A 9,131-nucleotide genomic window follows, 5' to 3' on the forward strand; every position below is an offset into this window, starting at 1 on the left:
TGTCGTAAGGTATATACTGTTCGTACTCAATAATGTGTATATAGGTATACATATAGTAAGACAATTGCTACTAAGTCTACTTTAATCATTTCATATAACTAGGAGACGTTATCGTAGATACTTATAGTACGCCATAAGTATAATATACTTAAATGATTCATGTGTAATACATCTACTTCTTCTTCTTCTTCCAGCTTTAAAGGCCATTAAGCCCATTGCTGCAAAACAAATCTCCTTCCATCTGTCTCTGTTCATAGCCGCTTCAGTAATATTGTTTATCCCAAGTTGATTTAGTTCTTTTTTATTTTTGTCCATCCATCTCTGTTTCGGTCTTCCAATTGGCCTCCTTCCTTTAGGAATCCATCTTAATACCGCATTTGATATTGACTTAGCCCTTAGTACATGTCCAAGCCAACTCAGTCTCTTGTGGTGTATTTCCGCTATTATGTCTGGTTTTCCGAATAATTCCTGCAGTTCTCTGTTAGTCCTAATTTTATATGTTTGGTCTTCGTTTCTTTTTGGTCCATAAATCCTCCTAAGGACTTTCCTCTCCATGATAGCTAATCTATTCTCATCTCCTTGGGTCATAGGCCATGTTTCACATGCATACATTATCACTGGTCTAGCTAGTACCATGTAAAGTCGTTCTTTTGATTTTTTCGACAGTAACTTCGACCCCAGCAACCCCGAGAGGGCGTAAAAACATTTGTTTCCTGATGCCATGCGTTTTTTTATTTCTTCGTGGTTGTCGTTTGTGCTACTTAAGTTAGTGCCTAAATATTTAAAATTATCTACCTCCTCAAACATATATACTCCGACCTGTAATCCAGCTGCATTTTGCATCTGATCTTTGTTCCTACCTATTCGCATGTATTTTGTTTTAGTCTCGTTAATGTTGAGTCCCCGTTTTTTAGCACTTTGTATCAGTAATTCCGTTGATTTTTGAATATCCTGCTCACTTTAGCCTAATATTACCACGTCATCGGCATATGCTAGTAATGGAAGGTTTCGACCGCAATTAATTCCTTGATATTCTTCTTGTACTTCCCTTACTGCCATCTCTAGTACTATGTAAAATAGTATTGGTGACAGCGCATCACCTTGTTTTAATCCTGTTGTTGTTTGGAATTCTTCTGATTTCTCGTGACCAAATTTGACTACGCATCTTGAACCTTCCGTACTCACTCTTATTAACGATATTAGTTTTGATGGGACTCCTAACAGCTTTAAGCATTTCTATTTTTCTGCTCTTTGTACGGAGTCATATGCTTGTTTAAAATCTATAAAGATTAAATGTAAAGGTCTGTTGAACTCATAGTATTTTTCTATTACTTGTTTAAGCGTGAAAATATGGTCTAATGTTGATCTGCCTGACATGAATCCATTCTGATATTCTCCTATGATGTTATTTGCTTATGGTCTTAATCGGTTTAGTAGAGTGTTCGATAGAATCTTATATACGGTGTTTTGTAAGGATATTCCTCTATAATTCTTTACATCCAAGGGGTCCCATTTTTTATATATGGGGCATATTATCGATAGGATCCATTCCGGTGGAATCCTTTCAGTTTTCCATATTTCTTTTAATAGGTCCCATATTTCCTGCGTTAATTTTTGTCCACCGCTCTTCAGGAGATCAGCCATGATCGAGTCTTCTCCTGGGGCCTTATTATTCCTAAGCATTTTAATGGCCACTTCTATTTCTTCTTTACTTGGTATTTTATCCTCAGGTTCTGAGTTTGGTATGTTGTACTCTCTTCGGTTATATCCACTGGTTTTCCCAATAACTGTTTAAACGTCTCTCTGAATTCTTCTGCAATCTTTTTTTCTTCTGTGATCAGTGCGTTATTGCTATCTTTCATTATCATGGTTCTTGGTTTACGTTTTTTCGTTAGCTCATTTGTTATTCCAAAAAAGATGCGAGAATTCAGGTATTCCTCTTCAATGGTTTTTATTTTTTGTTCTTCCCAAATTCTTTTTTTTTCCCCTTCTTATTACTTGTTTGCTTGCTCTTTGTTTTTGTGCTAGTATTTGCCTTTTTTCTTCTGTATTAGATCTCAATACTTCGAGTCTTGCTTTGCTCCTGTGTTCTATCGCCTTCTTGCAGTTATCATTGAACCATTTATTCTGTCTTCTCCTGGGCTCTACTCCAATTGTTCCTTCCGCTGTTTTTTTAATAATGGTTTTTAGATTTTCCCATTTATTTTGAATGTCTTGGGACTGTTCTACGGTGTTTAGCTTAGCCATCTATACTATACATGCAAATAGGTTCTTCAGGATATTTATCTCTGTTGATCGATTCGATCTAACCCGATCATGATCGATAGAGATAGACTAATAAATATATATGGATTACTTACTACGTCAAATATAAGAACTAAATAAATTATCACAGGACATATATTTCCAAATAATAGACACTTTCCTATACCACTTGTGTATTTTCACTTTAATATGTCTATAATCATCTGTTTATTCGTATAATTATTCACTTATAGAAGTTGAGATCTCCACTTCTTTTTCTGTTGATACTATTGCATATGCCTTGTAATATAAGACAAAGTATTTTCATTCATGAAAATCATATATGGGAATTTACATTTTTATAAAGTGTTTATGTTAAGAAATTGGTATATTAATAATTCTTAAATAATGTGACTATTAAGAAAATATTGTTATACTACCTGTTACTGAGATTTCAATTTTAAATATTGTGATTGTGAAATCAATAAATGTTATCGACATAGGGCATTATTAAGAGATGTCAACCATACCGAACAATATATCAACATTTGGGCCGATGTAGTGGTCGAATATTTCGTTAATAATGCAGAGTATGAAAAATATGAGGCAATTACTAACAATTTAATTGAACGCACATCGGTCGATCTGAATTCACGAGAATTGTATGAAAAACTATTCACCGTAAAGTCTGATTATGAGTATAAAAGTTGGCTTGAAGGTAAAAAAATGATTAGTAATACTTTTGATAATAAAATTAAAACTAATAGTTAATAGACGACACTAATTTACTTTATAAATATTTAAAATTATCTTTACATAGATTATTTTTATTTTACAGAAAGACTTAGCTTAATAGTTAATAGTTTTACTAAATTCATTTTTTAACTAAATTAATTAGTTTTACCAAACTAATTTACTTTATAAATGTTGAAAATTATGTTAACATAGATTATGTTTATTGTACAGAAAGACTTGACTTATAAACAGTGTCGTAATATGTATAATGTTCTGCATTACGCATCTTACATTATCAATAAAAAATTATTACTCTATATTTAATACCAATTGTATACAACACAAATAATTAATTTATCAATCATAACATATACACATTTGTACACTAGCTATTATATATGTATATACATGTTAAATTGATTATTGTATACTATGCATCTTATCTTAAAAATAATTATCATGTTATGTTCAAATTTTACACAATAAACTGAAAATCACTAAAAGCGCTAACGGCAACAACCCATGATGGGGGTAATTAAAAGTAATATAAAAAGGCACTGATTTTCTAAGAGACTCGGAATTCTCTCTTCTTTTTGAAGATTTGAATTCAATAAGGAATTCAGGATTCTTCTATTTGATTTATTTTGAACAAACTAGCCGCGACCCCGTGTTGTCGTCGGTATATTTCATAGCGATTTCAAGTACAATTATTTTTGCGTCAATACGTTATTTATTTATTAATAAGGAAAAGTATAAATCTGAACGTGAGATATATAAAAGAAGTAAGTAAATTTATATTAACCCAATTATTTAGAAATAATAATATGAGTAAAGAATGGTAAAGCAATAGATTTTTTAAACATCATTTAATTCAATTATTAATAACTAGTTAGTGCTTGGTCATATACTTCGACTGGGTGTCTGAGAGGAGGCCTCCGCCACTCCATGAACGCCTCAGTATTTCCACTAAAGCACATACCAGTTAACATCACGCTTCGACTTGGTGTCAGATAGGAGGCCAAGACTCCGGCCACTACAAGAATACCTCAGCGTTTTAATACCTCTATGAGAGGAACTTAATTTGCATCTTTTTATATCTACTTGTCTTTATTGTTCTAAAGCCTCGGACTCTACTACCCCGATATAACTTCGTTGCTCCTGAATTGACCAAATCCCTAACATCCGACTTTGGTCAAATAAATACCCCCAACCGTTTTTGCTTATTTTTGTATTACTACAACAGGTAGCAGTCAAAAGTTGAGGAGTAGATTTAAATATCGTCGTATGATAGATATTGTTTGCATTTACAACTTAATTATATCACGTAAACCAGATGAATGTTCATTACCTGTCTTAATTTTTATTTGGATGTCGAGACTGTTGATGAATATTCAGAGTGGTATTTATAATATGTGAATAATAAATTTATAGTATTTAATTTTTAAAATGATCTGTTCAATAAATCCAAAAGCAACATCAACACGTGTTTCCTTAATTATGCCTTGATTACAAGATTTATGATTTATAATTATAATATAATAAATAAATACTTATATTTTTATAAGATAATAAAATAATCAATCGGTCAATAACGACTTTTGAAATAGTACTTTAGAAGTTATTATCATTTTTACGTTTTACTTTTCTCTATTAGAATGGCCTGGTTAAGAAGATAGAGCAGCAAAGATTTTTTACTAACAGGGAATCACACTCTAGGAGTGCCATTGGTTTTTGTAAAAAAAATAAAACTCAAATATATATATGCATTCAAAAAAGTGTTATATATTTCAATAGGTACGAAAAAATAAAACATCTGATTTAGTTATATAAGTAAAAAGTATTTCGTATAGAATGCCTTCGAAAATTAAACGATCGCCTGAAAAGAAAAAATAACATAAATAATTAATAGGACGGTTATGCAAGTAAAACCATTGAGTAAAATAAAGTCAGCCTTAACTAATTAATGTAATTTATTAATTACTGACAATAATTAATATGTACAACAGTAAGACGTCATATGTTATTACTTCAGCGTCATCGATCAAAATTCATTGCGCCTAGTGTATTCCAAGTATATGCAACACTTGATAGGTTGCAAGCGTTTGTACACAATTCGCCTTAGGTTCAGAATAACCACAATAATATTGTAAGATAACTCGTTCCGTGTATAAATCGATTATATTTTTGCTCTTCAATGCATCACATACTTTTACCATTTCATTATAGTCAAATTGGCCATCTTTATTTTTGTCATTATTAATTAATACATCCATAACAACATGGTACTGAAAAGCAAAATAAATATTAATAATTACATTTTTAAGCAATGTTTACTGATACAAGGTACCTCATTCTGTATGNTTAAGCAATGTTTACTGATACAAGGTACCTCATCCTGTATGTCTTTTAAAATTCCACCCTGCAAATATAATAAGTAATTTCATCTCATTTGCAATGTCGACAGAAAGAATCACTTACCAGAGCGCCGGCAATGAAGAACACTGAACACAATACAACTGCGCTTTTAAAATGAGCCATTTTATTCAAATGTCGAATACTTTTTTTGATAGTTTAAGTCTATTTGAATTTACTGCTAACTTCCAATGGATCGAAGTGAACACGATTTGATTCTAACAATCGTCAGTTTGTCTTTTATACTAATAAATTCATCGAATTTGCNCTTTTATACTAACAAATTCATCGAATTTGTGTCAAAAATTTTTGTCTACGTGTGTTATCGATTCCAAATTTAAATTTAACTCGATAAGTATTTTTAGCGATACAAATTTAGTCTGTGAGTCAATACTGCGGCGTTTTTGAAAACTTTTCGGTTTGAAAATATCCCACAAAAATAAGGCAATTATTCAATAAAATACGACGTGACATATTCAGACTATTGCAATAATAATTACGAACCGTATGAAAACAATTTTAAATAAAAGTATTATTCTGTTTTGATACCTACTAAAAAAAATATTCCATTAAAACTGTCTTTTACTGATTTTTGAACATATTATACTATCATAATTAAATTTAAAGTAATATTAGTATTAGTAGAGAAAACTTTTTTTTTGTATAGTTGAGAACCAGCGTAGTGATTTGAGGCATTTTTTTAGATTAATATTGATTATAATACGTCGTATAGTATAAGACAATGATTTTTTATCATTGTCATTTATCATTTTATATATATACTATGTACATACATTTTGTACTTGAAAAATTGAAAAAAAAATGTACTGTAGTATACAGTACATTTTTACATATAGTATACATATATTAAGTGTAAATTAGCTATTTTATTGAAAGGATAATTTTATTTAAGTTTTAAGGCTCGACTGTAATTTGATTAATGACTAGATTTTCAAAAAAGTATGCTGTCGGCAAGGTTTTAAAATCTGTTTCAATGGAACATAAACAGTGTTGCATCTAGATATTTTTGAGGGGGTTGGATTCTCCTTGGCATACATAATAAAATTTCAAAAGAAATGATACACCGACAAAATCCTAACAATGATATGTTCTATAACCTTTCTATCTAAAAAAAAAGGAATGTTATGTCTTTTTTTTATAAGATTAAATGTCTGGACATATGTTAATAGTGTTTTCCAATAACATTCTACGTTATTATTAATTAGTATTGCCGTGGTAGTTGGATTGTTGGTATTGAACGTTTTTCATTCGCGAGTAGTCTCCGCTATAGTTATTGTTACGTTATTTCAATGCTAAAAATTAATTAAGGAACGTTGTCTACTGGAAAATAACTGTGTAGTTGTTTTGACATTTCGTTACTTTCAAACTCAGTGCAAATAGTAATTTAAAGCATCTCTTTACGGATAAAAAACCTTGACAATATTTTTTTTAAATGAGAACCACTATTTTTACGTTGATTGTTTAATAGAAAATAAATTTACAAACATTTTTGTCTTTATAATTTTTTTTATTCGATCAGCCGTTTGTCTGATTCAGCATTTTAAAGTTTATTTATTTTAAACCAAATTTCTATTGTTATATGTGAAGTGTTGTTCTATTGTTAAACAACCAGTCTAGAAAAAATCTTTGATAACTACCATAAAAATAATTTTGTGGCCCATTGAAACACATTATTGTTGCCTTCAATATTACGAAAATCAAATTATTGATGTATTACTATTTTAAAGTCAAATCCTTAAACAATTTGAAAAACCAACAGTTGATCGGATAAAAAAATTATAAGAACAAAATTGTTCATACATTTTTTTCTATCATATAATCAATGTAAAAATAGGGGTTCTCATTTAAGAAACTTAATGTGAAAGTATTTTATCCTTGAAAAATTGAAATAAAAATTATTCAACTGTATATTATAGTAGTTTTATAAATCAAAAAATTTTTTCTTTAATGAAAATTAGTTTCCAAAAAATGAGTGATTTATCCTCAATCGATCATTCCTGTATATGCGAATTAATTTATAATAAGCTATTGATTTAATTATTCGGCTAGACAATTTAAGCAGCAAATACTCAGAAATTTAATTGATTTAACTAATTACTGAATTATCAGACATTAAATATAAGCTATTTTAAATAATTGGTTGGCATTAAGTATTTATAACCCATAGTTTTAAAATTATAAGCACTTAAATAGTGCTAATTGTAATAGTTCACTATAATTAACGGTTTTACAAATTATATTTCCAAAATTTTTTATTAAATTTGTTAAATTTTGTTATGATATAGTATTTTGGTTCTAAAATATGTCTTTAAGAATAAAAACATACTTAATATTTTTCAGTGGTTTAAATGATTATATTTTGTGAAATACAAATATTAATGGTAGTAATGTATTTGGAGACAAAAGAATAAATCAAATATTATTAACATATTTGTAGTTTACATAGTTTTGTTTTTATAAAAGTAAATTATCCATATTTTATTGCTATGACAGTGCTATGGACGTCACTTACCCACACCCATGAGCAGAATTATCAACACAAATGTTCAATACTACTCGAAATATATTTTTTACTAAAAATTTTACGCATCCCCTCAATTTTTGATAAATAATTAAAAAGTTAGGGCAGTGACTGGTCGATGATAATTTTTGTCTCATTATTACGGTTATAACGGTTAAAAGTTATAACTTTTTTTAATTATATATTGGAGGTGAGGTGTGGGTTATGTTATTTTTAACATTACATATTACTCTGTCGCATTAAAATTTTTAATAATTTCTGAATATCTATATCAATAATTGTTTCCGACACGTCATTTTCTTAATTCGATCATTTTTCATTTTATTAGCTAATTTTATGTGTTTGTAGCCTTTTAAAATAATAAAGTTTACGTTCTTAAAAGAGATGAATTGAAAAAAAAAACTAAATAATTAATAAATCAAGAAATATATAAATTTAAAAATAAAAAAAAGATTTTCTTAATAAAATAATTATTTTAAGAAAAATCGAGTGTTAATATTAAAAGAATTTCCTGTATACAACAACTTTATAACTTCATAATTTCTTCGTAAAATTACTATACTAAATTATTGAATATCAATTTCATATTAAATTTAATTACTATAATAAATATTTCCTATGTATATTACTTATTAAACTAAAAACTTGTAATCAGTATATAAATAAAGAAATAGGAATTCATGTTGCTTTTGGAATAATTCAATAATTCCTTCTAAATCTTAAATTAGCTTTGAAGCATTTTTTATGATAGTGATTTTAGTCATTTTTAGTTCTAATTATCATAATATCATTTTCGATATCAATGTTAAAATTTATCTCTCAATTTTTTCTATAAGTGCGTTAGAATTCCTATCCTACATATATCAATATATTTAGTTGTATATTTTTGGGATATTTTAATTTTTAAAGTCATATTTATGTTTTATTCAACTATTTGAACTACTTTTTTACATACTGAAACACTTATTTCGTAGACCATATTTTGAGAAACAATTTTTCTTAAAAAATATTTCAGACTTTAGACTCTTTAAAATTGGAAAATTTAATTTTCCTCGTGCACAATTAAAATACTATTAATATGGTATTTTTATTTGTATATCAGCTAATTTTGAAATTCTCTACGATATCTTTATTTTTTTAATATTTAATTTTCTATTAAATTTTTTTTTTTAATATTTCAAATTTATTTAAGGTAAAT

At 28.2% G+C, this 9,131-nt stretch overlaps 1 protein-coding gene across 1 annotated transcript in view; it reads right to left on the bottom strand.

The window, feature by feature from the left end:
- Positions 1–5,627, bottom strand: part of LOC126898767 (uncharacterized) — a 74,410-nt gene extending 68,783 nt beyond the window's left edge. Inside the window, exon 1 of the transcript XR_007702374.1 lies at positions 5,458–5,627. The gene's annotated coding sequence lies outside the window, so the exon portion shown is untranslated. The remainder of the gene's footprint in view (positions 1–5,457) is intronic.
- Positions 5,628–9,131: the final 3,504 nt, after the last annotated feature.

The sequence above is a fragment of the Daktulosphaira vitifoliae genome, unplaced genomic scaffold (assembly GCF_025091365.1).
Source record: "Daktulosphaira vitifoliae isolate Bord-2020 unplaced genomic scaffold, ASM2509136v1 Scaffold_2, whole genome shotgun sequence".
Classification (NCBI taxonomy): domain Eukaryota; kingdom Metazoa; phylum Arthropoda; class Insecta; order Hemiptera; family Phylloxeridae; genus Daktulosphaira; species Daktulosphaira vitifoliae.